The following is a 17,271-nucleotide window of genomic DNA, read 5'->3' as shown; positions in this document are numbered from 1 at the left end:
TGTAAGGCTAATCGTGAATTACTATGGGTCCGGCCTAATCATCGTCCCTAGTTTCCTACAGACTTACGGTATGTGCATTGCTTGGCCAGAAATGAAAGTGACAGAAGTGGAGCTCGAGATGATCAAACGTTTCCTTTTTTTTAAGACATTTTTAGTACGAGTAGGCGGGACGTGAGACATTTATGTGAGCGTAGTTTCCAGGCAGCGGTTATCACAGAGGAAAAAGTACAGAACGGTAATACAAAGATCTAGGTGTCGAGTCCATTGTTAGAAAGGATTTTTTATTCACAATTTTTACAATACTTACACTGCAAATAAACCAAAATAACGCTCAATATATTCTGTTCATTAATATAGTCAAATGGTTGAAATGGATCTGAGCACTATGGGACTGAACACCTGAGTCCATCAGTCCCCTAGAACGTAGAACTACTTAAACCTAACTAACCTAAGCACATCACACACATCCGTGCCCGAGGAGGGATTCGAACCTGCAACCGTAGCAGCGGCACGGTTCCAGACTGAAGCGCCTAGAACAGCTCGACCACAGCGGCTGGTATTAATATAGTCATAAAACATACGAAAAAAGGACAAAAGTAAATTTGGTGTTGCAAACAGTTCCCAAAAAAAGGATTGTACTTACAACGTCCACGGGGTTTCTGCAATTAGCTTCCCAAGTAGGGATTGTAACTAAAACATACAGGACTTCCATTAGTTTCATTTTGATCTTACAACAACCTTCAGCAGCTGCAAGCGAGCTGTAAGTTGCCCTGCTATTACGCTGAATATCACACCAGGACGTGTAAATCATCAAAACAATAAAATTATCTAATTTTATATGTGATATTCAAGTGTGCAGCTTACAGTCACTTCCTGGAAATTTATTTGCAATCCCAGATTTGCCTTTGCCTTTCTTTTCACGCCTTTTTATTTAAATGTTAATAAATACAATATGATGAGTATTATTTCGGTTTATTTGCAGTATAAGAAACATAAAATTGAAAATAAAAAGAAGTTTCCGTATAGGAACTCGATCCGCACACTCGGACTACCGTTCTCTTTCCGCTGCATCCACCGCTGTTTAAAAGCTGCGCTAACATAAGTGGGACACATGTCGCAGGATTAAAGCCAAAAATTTTATTTTTGCTAAACCTTTGGCGATTTGGAGCGGCCACATCAGTTTCATTTCTGCCCAAGACCAGCATGTACCATAAATCGATGATGAAAAGTACCCATAGTCCCCTTGTTAGCATGGATGTTAAGCGCACGATCTTCCTGTCCCAAAGTTAGCACTGATAGGGTGAAGTGACATTGTCACTTTCAAATGATCTCTAACGAATTTGTGTTTTGTGAGACTGTGCAGGGTCTAAGACGAAAAGTAAGTAATGCTAAAGTGCTCCATTAGAGTAAGAGTAATTTCTGGAACAACTTCTATGTTACATTCCACGCCTCGGAGGAAATGTAAAGAAATTTCTTCAAATGCAACAAAAGCGGTTGTGTTCTTATTTATTCCACCTGCGCTATGAGAATATATATGCGCTCCCTCAAACGGAAGCTGGACACAGAACGTCACTGGTATGTCACTGCGACAAAAAAGCACGCTATTTGTGTATTCGTTTGGTCATATCAACTTCCGTTTACTGGCTAGTAGCGACTAGTGTAACTTATCATTCATTTCTGCAACATTTTCCAAGACTGTTACAAATTTAATTTAATAATTCATCGCCATTTAGAGACTACACTTCATCCTCATGTCCCATTTTCTTGTGATTGTAGTACGATGAAAGTGTGTGATGGTCAATGTAATTGTTAAACGGTTCCTAAATAGATATTAAATATTAAAATAAACTGATAGCTGTCTTCAAAAACGTTTCATACACACACACATGTACATAGATACACATAAGTTTACACACACGTACTGCCAGAAAAAAAAATAGTACATCCTTTCAGCGGTTTCCAATTCACTCAAGATATAGTACTGCAACAGAGTACGTGAAATGACTACATTTACAGATAAATAGCACAAGTGGTTCTGAGGTACCACGTATCGATCTATGCTGAAATATCCGTATTACTACGTGGCGTAACGCCCACGGTCTGCAATAGTCTGGCATCCTGTCGATTTTACAGACGGCGATGCGAGTCACTACTCCTTCCACCATATGACACACGTGCTCAGCTGGGGACAAGTACGGAGATCGTAATAGCCACGTAAGTTGCCGCACGTCCTGCAGAACACGTTTAGTTTCACGGGAAGTGTGTGGGTAAGCATTATCCTGTTGGAACAACAAATCACCTTTATGCTGCAAGAACGGCGACAGAACTGGTCTAATAACATTGCGCACGTATCGTGTGTTTGTGTTTGGAGCTTATGGACACTGAACGTCGAGGTTATCAGCGCCCTTACAATCATTAAAACAAACAAAAGTGAGTAAAATCTCTAAAATTCTTGCACACAATGAGGAGGAAATCTATAAAAGGGCACTTATTCAAATACTTCCACCTCACCCCGTTGAGCCACACAGCCATTCTATGTCAAACGCCTGAAGGCAACTGAGAAAGGGGGGAAGGTGCAACACCTGCGAATAAAACAGATATAAAACCATAGAAGAGCTAAAAAGAAACAGGGAAGTGTAACTCGATGATCACTATTTTCGTGATAAGCTTTTAATGATTGAGGTTGCCTTGCTATGCGCCTTGATAGTTCATACATGTTTACTTATTGTGTCATTGTTAATTACGTATGCTATTCGTGTTGCCTGTCCTGTTTCCTTCAGGTAATTGCCGTGGTGAGGTATTCTTTGTGCTACTTTGTTGACTAATATGTGATTTATAAGTTGTGTTGACTGCCCCTTTTGTGAAGTTAATCTCAGTTGGGCAAAGTATTTATACTGGATGATATATGCATACATTTTCGTGAATTGTTATGTTATTATATAAATGTCAAATTATTTGGAAAACTGTTCACTAACTCCTGGTTTATTTTGCCTTATGCATACACTCTGGATGATTAACTATCCACTCTTCCGCAACCCACAGACAAACTCAAGTGCCAGTCGAAGATCGGTGCCATAGTTCCAATAAAATGTGTGTTAATAACTGGCTGCATTCCTGGGGCCTATGTGGATGTAGTCTCCAACACTGCGGCTTCCTTTAGAGTAAATCTAATAGCGACAAATTTATAACTGAAGAATAAGTCAGATAAGGGCCGGCCGCGGTGGTCTCGCGGTTCTAGGCGCGCAGTCCGAAACCGTGCGACTGCTACGGTCGCAGGTTCGAATCCTGCCTCGGGCATGGATGTATGTGATGTTCTTATGTTAGTTAGGTTTAAGTAGTTCTAAGTTCTAGGGGACTGATGACCACAGCAGTTGAGTCCCATAGTGCTCAGAGCCATTTGAACCATTCAGATAAGGAATTCCCAATTCTTTGCAGCGTTAACAAAGTTTTCTCAGATCTTTGAACTGAGATAACGAGGAAAGAGTATTTGTTTAGTGAACTCTTCTGAACTAATACTATTTCTCTGAAGTGTAAACAGATTTCAAGAACAGAAGCAGTGGCTCAGTACAACAAGACTGAAAACTGACTTGAAAATCTATTACCACAAGTCAAAGCAATTTATGGCCCAAATACTGAAAAGAAAGCAGTGGGCACTATCAACGGGCTTGAAGAACCAGCTGTTGAGTTTTCACATTCAAGACAGCTGCAAACAACGACTTGTAAGCCTCTTATCGAACCGCTGATATCGAAAGTGACGTGCCCGCAGAACAAACGCAAAGGCTGATGAGTGTACCACGGGAAGCCCTGGAGAATGTGTGCAATCCTCACGGTGAGAACGATCCGTGCGCATAAAACAGTGTGAGAGAATGAAAAGTTTCGACAGAACTGTCCGTCTTCTTAGCTGAGAGGTAACGTGTTTGCATACCATGCAGAGGGCGCGAGTTCGATTCCCAGCCGGGTTGGAGGTTTTCTCCGCTCGTGGACTGGCTGTTGGGTTGATCTCACCATCACTGACGAGGAACTCGCCCAGTGTGGCGTCACCTGAAATAAGACCTCCATCCGGCGGCCGAACTTTCCCGGACGGGGCCTCCCGGCCATCAATGCCATACGATCATTTTTTTCGACGAAAATAAAGTGCGTCGCTCAGAATATTGGTGTAATAAAATCGCCAGTGTTTAGGTGGTCTCGGACTTTAAAAGAAAAGATGATTATGGAAGTTTCTGTAAAATTAAGCGGCGATGAACAAGGTGAGTAATAACGACTCTGTGCACCGTCTGATATTGTTAAAGTGCTTCATAACAAGTCCGTATTAATATTTATTGCGAAGCAGTTAAAGTGATCAAACTGGTCATGGTATCATTTCCCACACAACTAGGTCAAACACACTCTGAGACAAAAAGGGACTTATCCCAATGTGACACAAATTGGTAGATGTGACGTACATGTGCATATAAACAAATGATTACAATTCAGAAAAACTGGGTGATTTTTTCAAGAGACGACGTTGTTTTCGGGGAAGACTATTGAGAAAATTTAGAAACTGGAATTTGAAGCTGACTGCAGAACGATTATGTTGCCTCCAACACATTCTGCGCGTAAGGACCACGAAGATAAGATACGAGGAATTAGGACATACAGAGGCATATAGACAGTCGTTTTTTCCTCGTTCCGTTTGCATGTGGAACAAAAAAGGAAATGGCTACTACCGGTGCGGGGTACCCTCTGCCAAACGCCCAAAGGTGGAACCGAGCGAGGTAGCGCAGTGGTTAGACATTGGACTCGCATTCGGGAGGACGACGGTTCAATCCCGCGTCCGGCCATCCTGATTTAGGTTTTCCGTGATTTCCCTCAATCGCTCCAGGCAAATGACGGGATGGTTCCTTTCAAAGGGCACGGCCGACTTCCTTCCCCGTCCTTCCCTAATCCGATGAGACCGATGACCTCGCTGTCTGGTCTCCTTCCCCAAACCAACCAACCAACCCTAAGGTGGACCAAGGTTCACTGCCTGAAAAATCGGTGCTGAAAGTTGGCTATTGATTATGCTGTGAATTGTTATTGCATCTGTCTCTTTCTGCAATTTCCTCTGGGTTTCCAGAAGCACACTGCAATTCTGAAGCCTCTAAATAAAGTTTTTAACCTGACGACAGAAATAAACATCACACGGTTGGCATACAGGTCCGCAGTTTGGTGATATTACTTTTTCCGGACACGTCGTTTGACCCTCGTCATCTATAAACATTAGGGTAATAGTTTGTCCACCACAGGAATCTAACATTAGACAAAACTTGTTATTAGCAATGTATTGTTTTAAAACATTCTCAAGAAAAGTTCTGTAAATCGTATTTGTCAATTTCCCGGATTTGGAGCAAGTAATGCATTCATTTTTCAACGAAACGGTTAAGCGATTGACCTCTTCTGTAACCCGAGGACCAAATGTAACATTCATTTCTTGTATACACAGGAAAACCTTAGACAACACTTATGAAAAAGCTGTGATGGCGTATTACGCCATGTACGAATGTATTAGTTTTTTTTAATTTTCTTTTACAACCAACTGTGACAAGTGTTCGTTTTCCTTCCTTATGCGATAACGTGCGTTGAATGTTCACCTGATACTCACATCCTGTTTGATCAATGTTGATCATGTAATCACGATTAAAACCGGTCGTAAGTGAGGCCGTTTGCGTGCTGAAAAGAGCCGCCACTTTCTGTATATCTTCTATATCTGCAGCTGATAGGCACTTGGTGCAGGGTGTGGCAACTGACCCTTAACATAGACAAATGTAATGTACTGCGAATACATAGAAAGAAGGATCCTTGATTGTACGATTGTATGATAGCGGAACAAACATTGGTAGCAGTTGCTTCTGTAAAATATCTGCGAGTATGCGTACGGACCAATTTGAAGTGTAATGATCATATAAAATTAATTTTTGGTAAGGCGGGTGCCAGGTGGAGATTCATTAGGAGAGTCCTTAGAAAATGTAGTCCATCAACAAAGGAGGTGGCTTACAACCTCGTTTGACCTATACTTGAGTATTGCTCATCAGTGTGGGATCCGTACCAGGTGGGTTGACAGAGGAGATAGAGAAGATCCAATGAAGAGCGGCGCGTTGCGTCACGGGGTTATTTGGTAAGCGTGATAGCGTTACGGAGATGTTTAGCAAACTCAAGTGGCAGACTCTGCAAGAGAGGCGCTCTGTATCGCTGTGAAGTTTGCTGTCCAGGTTTCGAGAGGGTGCGTTTCCGGTTCAAAAATGGTTCAAATGGCTCTGAGCACTATAGCACTTAACATCTGAGGTCATCAGTCCCCTAGAAAGTTTTTTTTTGGTCTGGTTTGATGCGGCCGGCCCGCCACGAATTCCTTTCCTGTGCTAACCTCTTCATCTCAGAGTAGCACTTGCAACCTACGTCCTCAATTATTTGCTTGACGTATTCCAATCTCTGGCTTCCTCTACAGTTTTTGCCCTCTACAGCTCCCTCTAGTACCATGGAAGTCATTCCCTCATGCCTTAGCAGATGTCCTATCATCCTGTCCCTTCTCCTTATCAGTGTTTTCCACATATTCCTTTCCTCTCCGATTCTGCGTAGAACCTTCTCATTCCTTATCTTATCAGTACACCTAATTTTAAACATTCGTCTATAGCACCACATATCAAATGCTTCGATTCTCTTCTGTTCCGGTTTTCCCACAGTCCATGTTTCACTACCATACGAGGTGCATTCAAGTTCTATGGCCTCCGATTTTTTTTCTAATTAACAACTCACCCGAAATCGATGAAACTGGCGTTACTTCTCGACGTAATCACTCTGCAGACGTACACATTTTTCACAACGCTGACGCCATGATTCCATGGCAGCGGCGAAGGCTTCTTTAGGTATCTGTTTTGACCATTGGAAAATCGCTGAGGCAATAGCAGCACGGCTGGTGAATGTGCGGCCACGGAGAGTGTCTTTCATTGTTGGAAAAAGCCAAAAGTCACTAGGAGCCAGGTCAGGTGAGTAGGGAGCATGAGGAATCACTTCAAAGTTGTTATCACTAAGAAACTGTTGCGTAACGTTAGCTCGATGTGCGGGTGCGTTGTCTTGGTGAAACAGCACACGCACAGGCATTCCCGGACGTTTTTGTTGCAGTGCAGGAAGGAATTTGTTCTTCAAAACATTTTCGTAGGATGCCCCTGTTACCGTAGTGCCCTTTGGAACGCAATGGGTAAGGATTACACCCTCGCTGTCCCAGAACATGGACACCATCATTTTTTCAGCACAGGCAGTTACCCGAAATCTTTTTGGTGGCGGTGAATCTGTGTGCTTCCATTGAGCTGACTGGCGCTTTGTTTCTGGATTGAAAAATGGCATCCACGTCTCATCCATTGTCACAAATGATGAAAAGAAAGTGCCATTCATGCTGCCATTGTGCATCAACATTGCTTGGCAACATGCCACATGGGCAGCCATGTGGTCGTCCGTCAGCAGCCGTGGCACCCACCTGGATGACACTTTACACATTTTCAGGTCGTCATGCAGGGTTGTGTGCACAGAACCCACAGAAATGCCAACTCTGGAGGCGATCTGTTCAACAGTCATTCGGCGATCCCCCAAAACAATTCTCTCCACTTTCTCGATCATGTCGTCAGACCGGCTTGTGCGAGCCCGAGGTTGTTTCGGTTTGTTGTCACATGATGTTCTGCCTTCATTAAACTGTCGCACCCACGAACGCACTTTCGACACATCCATAAGTGCATCACCACATGTCTCCTTCAACTGTGGATGAATTTCATTGGTTTCACACCACGCAAATTCAGAAAACGAATGATTTCACGCTGGTCACGTAAGGGAAACGTCGCCATTTTAAGTATTTAAAACAGTTCTCATTCTCGCCACTGGCCGTATAATTCCATCTGCCGTATGGTGCTGCCATCTCTGGGACGTATTGACAATGAACGCGGCCTCATTTTAAAACAATGCGCATGTTTCTATCTCTTTCCAGTCCGGAGAAAAAAAATCGGAGGCCTTAGAACTTGAATGCACCTCGTACAATGCTGTACTCCAGACGTACATCTTCAGAAATTTCTTTCTCAAATTAAGGCCGGTATTTGATATTAGTAGACTTCTCTTGGCCAGAAATGCCTTTTTTGCCATAGCGAGTCTGCTTTTGATGTCCTCCTTGCTCTGTCCATCATTGGTTATCTTACTGCCTACGTAGCAGAATTCCTTAACTTCATTGACTTCGTGACCATCAATCCTGATGTTAAGTTTCTCGCTGTTCTCATTTCTACTACTTTTCATTACCTTCGTCTTTCTCCGATTTACTCTCAAACCACACTGTGTACTCATTACACTGTTCATTCCGTTCAGCATATCATTTAATTCTTCTTCACTTTCACTCAGGATAGCAATGTCATCAGCGAATCGCATCATTGATATCCTTTCACCTTGTATTTTAATTCGACTCCTGAACCCTTCTTTTATTTCCATCATTGCTTCCTCGATGTACAGATTGAAGAGTAGGGGCGAAAGGCTACAACCAAATCTTACACCCTTCTTATTACGAGCACTTCGTTCTTGATCGTCCACTCTTATTATTCCCTCTTGGTTGTTGTACATATCGTATATGACCCGTCTCTCCCTATAGCTTACCCCTACTTTTTTCAGAATCTCGAACAGTTTGCACCATTTTATATTGTCGAACGCTTTTTCCAGGTCGACAAATCCTGTGAAAGTGTCTTGATTTTTCTTTAGCCTTGCTTCCATTATTAGCCGTAACGTCAGAATTGCCTCCCTCGTCCCTTCACTTTTCCTAAAGCCAAACTGATCGTCACCTAGCGCATTCTCAATTTTCTTTTCCATTCTTCTGTATATTATTCTTGTAAGCAGCTTCGATGCATGATCTGTTAAGCTGATTGTGCGATAATTTCATTCCTCAGCGACTTGTATTTCTGTATTCCTGATTTTCCCGGAACATGTTTGTACTCCCTCCTTTCATCAATCAACTGAAGTATTTCTTGTTACCAATGGTTTCTTCGCAGCTACCTTCTTTGTACCTATGTTTTCCTTCCCAACTTCTGTGATAGCCCTTTTTAGAGATATCCATTCCTCTTCAACTGTACTGCCTACTGCGCTATTCCTTATTGCTGTATCTATAGCGTTAGAGAACTTCAAACGTATATCGTCATTCCTTAGTACTTCTGTATCCCACTTCTTTGCGTATTGATTCTTCCTGACTAATGTCGTGATCTTCAGCCTACTCTTCATCACTTCTATATTGTGATCTGAGTCTATATCTGCTCCTGGATACGCCTTACATTCCAGTATCTGATTTCGGAATCTCTGTCTGACCATGATGTAATCTAATTGAAATCTTCCCGTATCTCCCGGCCTTTTCCAAGTATACCTCCTCCTCTTGTGATTCTTGAACAGGGTATTCGCTATTACTAGCTGAAACTTGTTACAGAACTCAATTAGTCTTTCTCCTCTTTCATTCCTTGTCCCAAGCCCATATTCTCCTGTAACCTTTTCTTCTACTCCTTCCCCTACAACTGCATTCCAGTCGCCCATGACTATTACATTTTCGTCCCCCTTTACATACTGCATTACCCTTTCAATATCCTCGTACACTTTCTCTATCTGTTCATCTTCAGCTTGCGACGTCGGCATGTATACCTGAACTATCGTTGTCGGTGTTGGTCTGCTGTCGATTCTGATTAGAACAACCCGGTCACTAAACTGTTCACAGTAACACACCCTCTGACCTACCTTCCTATTCATAACGAATCCTACACCTGTTATACCATTTTCTGCTGCTGTTGATATTACCCGATACTCATCTGACCAGAAATCCTTGTCTTCCTTCCACTTCATTTCACTGACCCCTAGTATATCTAGATTGAGCCTTTGCATTTCCCTTTTCAGATTTTCTAGTTTCCCTACCTCGTTCAAGCTTCTGACATTCCACGCCCCGACTCGTAGAACGTTATCCTTTCGTTGATTATGCAATCTTTTTCTCATGGTAACCTTCCCCTTGCCAGTCCCCTCCCGGAGATCCGAATGGGGGACTATTCCGGAATCTTTTGCCAATGGAGAGATCATCATGACACTTCTTCAAATACAGGCCACATGTCCTGTGGATACACTCAGAACTACTTAAACCTAACTAACCTAAGGACATTACACACATCCATGCCCGAGGCAGGATTCGAACCTGCGACCGTAGCGGTCGCGCGGTTCCAGACTGAAGCACCTAGAACCGCAGGGCCACTCCGGCCGGCTGCGTTTCAGGATGAGGTATCGAATATATTGCTTCCCCCTACTTATACCTCCCAAGAAGATAACGAATATAAAATTAGAGAGATTCGAGCGCGCACGTAGGCTTTCCGGCAGTCGTTCTTCCCGCGAACCATACGCGACTGTAACAGGAGAGAGAGGTAATGCCAGTGGCACGTAAAGTGCCCTCCGCCACACACAGCTGGGTAGCTTGCGGAGTATAAATGTAGATATATATGTAGATGTATATTTTCTATCTCCTTGTGGGACACGTGTATAGTGACGTGCCGTTGATGAATTTTAAATTCCGATTTGAAATTCCTTGCCCAAGAGAAAGGTGCAGCAAATGTAAAATCTTTGTTAGTCGTATACTGGAACACTGCACCTGCAGCTCAATGCTGGAGTATTCTTCTTGATACATTCTCGTTACGACGACGAGATTCGACAAATCGGTCGCATGTCCACTCATTTATCACCTGGTATTTGTCGTATCTCATCCCTCCTTTAACGATATCATTTTCCCACAGTTTTATGTTCTTCTTCCTTTTCAGTGCTGATGCTGCTCCATTCTGTGGAAAAATTTGGAAATTTGTGGTAAGGTCTTATGGAACAAATCTGCTGAGGTCATCGGTCCCTAAGCTTACTCTCTACTTAATGTAACTTAAACTAACTTACGCTAAGGACGACACACACACCCATGTCCGAGAGAGGACTCGAACCTCAGACGGAGAACGGGGGGAACCGTGCGGACTGTGGCAAGACGCCTCAGCCGAGCGGCTACCCCGCGGGTGCTCCATTCTTTTGCAGTGTTTGTAGGTTCCAATTTGGATGATTCCTGGCTAGCGCTACCGCCTCTACTTTTACTTCAAGGGGTATAGCGCCGTAGTTCAATCGTGTAGTAGCAGGTTCGTAATACTCATCGAGAATGGATGAAGGACAGATTGCCTGCAACGTGGACATTTCCAAAGCGATGTGACTATTTGGCAATTCACTAGTCGCGATATCTTCCACTGACTCACCTTCTGCTTCTTCATGGTACTGTTCTTCAGAATCAGCAAAAGTCATTTCGTTCGTCAGCTCCAAAAATCGCTCGACGGTAGCCGCTCCTGTCAACCTGGAACGCCGAGAAACAGGACTGCCTGCTCCCGGCAGTGCATTGATAATACATCTGTCTTGCAACTCTTTTACAAACCAAGACACTGCATCGGTAACTTGCTGTCGTATTTGACAGGCTCGAAACCATTATTTCAGCTCTGGTCGGAGGGTGTACATCCTCCATTAATTAGATTATGCAAACTGAAAGATATGACTCAACAAACAATAACCAATTACTGCGGCATAAACAGAAAATCATATTACCACAAACTACATACAGTAGAAGTCATATGTTATTTACGGAAGATCACTGTATTCTTTCACGAAACACATTTTATTCGGCGGATTAACGATGAAAAATCATTAAATGTATCCTCGAGGTTTGCGGCAGCGTAACGATGGAAAACAACTCTCTCTGATTGACTTCTGTAAGGTTCGTGCGGGGCACCCTCACTCTTCGAGGTTCACAACTATGATATGACTAACAGTCAATCGGGGCAACATAACCCTCCCCACGTACATTCCATCCCGTGCCTCGCTGTAAACAACCGTCGCGCGGTTGGCTATCTGTCGGCCTTATGAGGAATTGGCAGCACTCTTACTCGGAGTTGTTTTCATGTGACAAGGCTTAAAAGTTTAATTCTTAACTAATTCACGTCATTTGGGAAATTAGTTTGCTTGCCTTATTATTATTATTGTTATTCCATGTTGAGTTGCGCATCTTATTAACCCTCTTATCCCTACGAGTTCTGACACAAAAAACTACAATTTAAAAAAATGGAAACCATACAGTTTCCTCAAGATTCGAACCCGGGCTCTTCGCTTCCCAGCCAGTTAGCTTCGTTTTTGCGCTATTTTTTTCTGTTTTACTATCAGAATGGCTTGGTATTATCATGAAACTTCAGTAGACTATAGTGAAAGCGTCATGTAACATAATCTGCTAATGGGAGAAAAAATTATTTTTGATTACAGAATAATAAATAAAAGGAGAAAGGAAAAAACACCGGGAACTTAGCCGACAAATCACCAACAAGCTCACATGATATGTAAAAAAAAAAGCACTCCGTCTTCAGGCCACGAATGGCCTACCGGGACCATCGGACAGCCGCGTCATCCTCAGTGGAGGATGCGGATAGGAGAGTCGTGGGGTCAGCACACCACTCTCCCGGTCGTTATGATGGTATTCTTGACCGAATCCGCTACTGTTCGGTCGAGTAGCTCCTCAATTGGCATCACCCCGAAAAATGGCAACAGCGCATGGGGGCCTGGATGATCACCCATCCAAGTGCCGACCACGCCCGACAGCGCTTAACTTCGGTGATCTCACGGGAACCGATGTATCCGCTGCGGCAAGGCCGTTGCCCCACATGATATGTATCAACAAATATTTTTATATGGTTTTTCTAGTCATTTTAATTTTTGTAATATTTTGCGTTTTTTTATATATTTTTTATAGCTTGTAATAGAATCTAAAAGCAGAAGGATAAACGAAACCAGATTACATTCGAAATAGCAAACTAAGAAAATTCCCATTTGACTGCAAGGATTGTATACGCTCATATGTATCTATACTTCATCTATACACATTTTAAAATAGAACTGGAGCGATGCTGAGGGAAACCTCAAAACAAAACGAACAAGGAAACCAGGACAAGCCGAAGCAATCAGATGGGAACATATATAAGAAAGAAAAACAGTTATCATCAGAAAAATTAAATTAACCAACACTTTGCTGACGGAAAACAAGATTCAAGATGTTCGCGAAGAGGTCTCGATATCGAGGCATTCGCAAGCATGTCCAATAGGCAGTGATCATGTACTGCATGAAGTTCATGTGATCTTCCACCTCGCCTTCTACAACATAATGAACGAAATGTCCCAGCAACCACATAACAATATGGGTTTTCGATCGTGGAGGGAAAGAAGAATCTGGGCGCAATATGATATCCGTAGTGTATGCAGTCTCAGAAGATCGATAAGGAAGATCAATTGTGTCCTGATCCAAGACCAGTTTGCCATATGACTTCACAAGTAAAACGATGTCGTGTCGTATCTGGAGATGTACAACGATTACATAAATCCGTGTCACTAAGCCCAATACGCAAAATTCGCTCGCTGTTGAAATCAAATTATTTACTACCTGATACCACGAGGACGCTACGCGCATTGGCAAAATCGGAAGACTGATATTGAACCAAACTGTTGTCCAGGTCTTTCAGCGAGGTTCGGGCAAGGGACTGCTTCCCAACGTGTCTTTAGGAATTTCATGGTGAGGACAGGTCTCCATAAGATGTCAGCCCCTAAATAGCTCACCGCAAGATAGAATTCACGAATGTGTTTTAACTTATAATTTATGCGACCAACATCAATATGAGGTTCAAGACTAGCAGGAAGGACACAGAGAAATAAATGAGACGTGAATGTGTGCGTTTCTTGAGTCATCGTCAAAACAGTAAGCCGCACAAATAGCATCTGCGTCTTCCTTTCTATATCAGTCAGGTCCAGCCCCCCAAAGGAACGAGGCTTCTTGATCACCTCATATCCTAAGCGAAATACATGTCTTTTCCATAAGAAACGACCAGACAATTGTTGCAGTTTCTTCGCCATCATCGAGGGAAGCGGATACACTTTGTATGAGACATATGTATGCAGTATTCGGACTTTCTGGGGCAGAGTAAGAGGATCCTTTTCATGCTCTGATATCGCTCCCGGAATTTTTCCCATAACAGACTTCCAGTTGAGCGCCACCATATTGAGTGGACAACGACCGATGATGATACCGATAGACGTATGCCCTTGGTACAACCGCGTCATCAAAATCTCGTAAGGGAAGAAGCTTGCATTTACCTTCATTAAGTTTTGCACCTGAACTCCGACAAAAATCATTGATTAGAGACTTCAGGCCAGGTATATCAGCAGGACAGCAAATTTGAACCATCACGTCATCCGCGTATGCACGAACAGCTATAGTCCCGCCGGAAAGTGTCGAACCTGTCAGGTGGGATTGTAGCATCCGAAGCTGAGGCTCCAGGGACAACAATAACAAAGTCGTTGACAGCTTGCTTCCTTGAGGCATTCCCCTACGGATATTTACTGGGGACGTCAGTTGGCCATTAACAACCACCAAAGCCGAAATACCCGTAAACAGATCTGAGAGTACTCGCCGTGTGTCAAATGGTTCAAATGGCTCTGAACACTATGGGACTTAACTTCTGAGGTCATCAGTCCCCGAGAACTTAGAACTGCTTAAAACTAACTAACCTAAGGACATCACACACATCCATGCCCGAGGAAGGATTCGAACCTGCGACCGTAGCGATCGCGCGATTCCAGACTGTAGCGCCTAGAACCGCTCGGCCACACTGGCCGGCGCCGTGTGTCAACAGTGAAATCAACTGCCTTCAGAATTCGAAGCAGAAAGTCGTGATTAACTCGATCAAGTGACTTATCGAGGTCTAGAAAAGCAAGGGCACAAGGGACGGACGTTACAGCAACAACCGAAAGCACGTCACGGCACGCGCGCTATAGGGGTAAGAATGGTACGACCAGCTTCGATGTTTTGCAACAGTCGACATCCAACTGTTAACTGCCCTCGCCACAGTCTTATAATCAAAGTTTAACAGAGTAAGTGGGCGAAAGCTATCAGGGGGAGCTGGTCCAGTGGGTTTCGGAATTAAAACAATTTTTCCCACTTTTAACGACGTCGGCACTACTCTACCCTGCAACACTTCATTCAAAAGGGGGAGGGGGGGTAAAAGTAGCACCCGAAAACGGCCAAAAGCGCAAATAAAATTCTTTGGGAAGGCCATGTAGTTGTGGGACTTTTGAGAAGGCGATCCCAAAATAAGTTTGTTAACTTCCTCAGACTGAAAGGCAACTAAGAGCGTTGCATTATGTTCATGGGTAATTGTCGTATCCAAGATGCTGACAAGTGGGTAGTAAAAGGTATCAGTAGACACATCGATGTCATAGATGTCTACATAGTACTAGTGTAAGATACGCGCTGTTATCAGCTTGCTCCATTACGATACGTCCATCATTTGTTATGAGTGAAAAAATACAAGCGCGTCGGCGACGGGTCTGATGCCGAAGCAAATGATATAAGGAAGTCAGTTCTTCCGTCACCAATGAACGCGGTTTCGATCGGATTTTCAAACTTTCCACTTGTATTCTCTTAAGGTCAACAATTTTGCCTTTACACCCCTAACATCCGCAGTTCGCAGAGGGGCGGGATCTGAAGCAGCATAAAGTTCACGCAGGATGGAATAGTAATATTCGTAAGTTCTCCAAAAGTCGCGAGCTTTGGCATCTCAGAAAATTATCAAAGTTTGCCTGAGCCTCGGTTTTGCTAGCTGTGTCCACCATTCAAGGCTGGATGAGTATTTCGCAGTGGACCGTAGAGTTCGCTCCCACACGACTCGCATCCCATCATCGAGAGAGGGGTCAGCTGGGTGAGCGACGTTCAACATCCACGGAGGGCGGAACAGTTTGAGTGGTTGCCATTCAAGATTGAGAGTTGTAGTCAGAGCACAGTGTCCGTAAACGAAGCTGGAATGACTTCAAGATTATGAACACTATCACTCAGGCAGTCTGATAAGTAAAACCTATCAAATCTGCTACTAGAAGTCGCAGTAAAATGGGTAAATTTAACAAACGTCGGGTATCTATATATATCCAGACGTCTTTTAGGCGTAAGGAGCGGACCAATTCACGTAATTCACGAGAGATATTAAAATTAGGAGATTGATCTGTAGGACGCAATATACAGTTATAATCACCACCCAACAGAATACCCGGAGGATTCTTACGCAACAGGTAAACAATATCCTCTTTATAGAAACGCGAACGATCCACTGCGCGACCAGTGCCAGAAGGGGCATATAAGAGAACCAAGGTAAGATTCAAAAGTTGACGAACTATGCCCCTGCCAGACTCCAACATTTTCACGTCAGCAATAGGAATGCCTTCACGAAAGAATAAGTCGGGCCCTGTAGAATACTAGGATCCTACATTAAAGATCACACGAAAACCAGGTAAGGAGAAATTACTAAATAACACCTCCTGTAAGAAGACTATGTCACACATGAATAATAAATGAAATGACGCAGCGAAGCCAATCGCAATTATTCGACATGATTAACATTTAAGGAAAGGAACGTGTGGGTCATTGATCACAATTATACACGTTATCGGCTCTCTCCGCGAAAAGCGTTGACCATGTGGATACATAACCGACAACTGTAAAACTTCTTTCCTCGATTTCTGGAAAAGTGTGCGTTTGCGGACCCCTTACCTGACGATGAAAAATGTTCTATTTACGATTGTCTATAGATCCTGCCAATTTTGAGTCGATTGCCCATCATATCTTACAGTGCTTCGTTTTAGGTTATACACAAGCGACCTGCCAAATTTGAGCCGAATAGGACAGTGCTCTCTTGAAGTGAAATATTTGCGTCATTGAATAATTTTATGTTTATGGGAATAGTAGGCCTATTTAGTAATTATACTTATAGTTATGTGTGCCTGATGTTGTGTTCAGAGCGGCACATCTGTTTACACTGACATCATTGATACCCGGAATTTGTTGGCAATCGATAATACTGTAGGATAAAATGTTTAGTGCTCTGAGACACTGCATCTTCAGACCTTTTCTGTATGGCCGTCAACTATGTTTTCGATCAAAAATGAGGTGGAAGACCTCATCGTTTGCAGTTTAGGGGAACATGAAAACAGAGCACGAAATGTTAAAAAGAACACGTATAGATTTCTTTCGGAAACATAAAACTGGTTTTATATGCTCTTTCGGAGAGCCTGGAAATTGTCCACTGTGTCTCTCGTGCGCTATTTGCAGTGCTGAACAAGTAGCTAAATATACAGAAGACGACCACCAACACGAATAAGAAACACTGGACGAAG

General features: G+C 43.2%; 1 pseudogene; it reads right to left on the bottom strand.

The window, feature by feature from the left end:
• Nucleotides 1-12,600: 12,600 nt before the first annotated feature.
• LOC126428940 (5S ribosomal RNA) lies at nucleotides 12,601-12,718 on the bottom strand (annotated as a pseudogene).
• Between the last annotated feature and the right edge of the window lie 4,553 nt (nucleotides 12,719-17,271).

Source organism: Schistocerca serialis, chromosome 1 (assembly GCF_023864345.2).
Source record: "Schistocerca serialis cubense isolate TAMUIC-IGC-003099 chromosome 1, iqSchSeri2.2, whole genome shotgun sequence".
Taxonomy (NCBI): Eukaryota; Metazoa; Arthropoda; class Insecta; order Orthoptera; family Acrididae; genus Schistocerca; species Schistocerca serialis.
The sequence above is the reverse complement of the archived record's forward strand: the minus strand, read 5'-3'. Positions and strand labels throughout refer to the sequence as shown.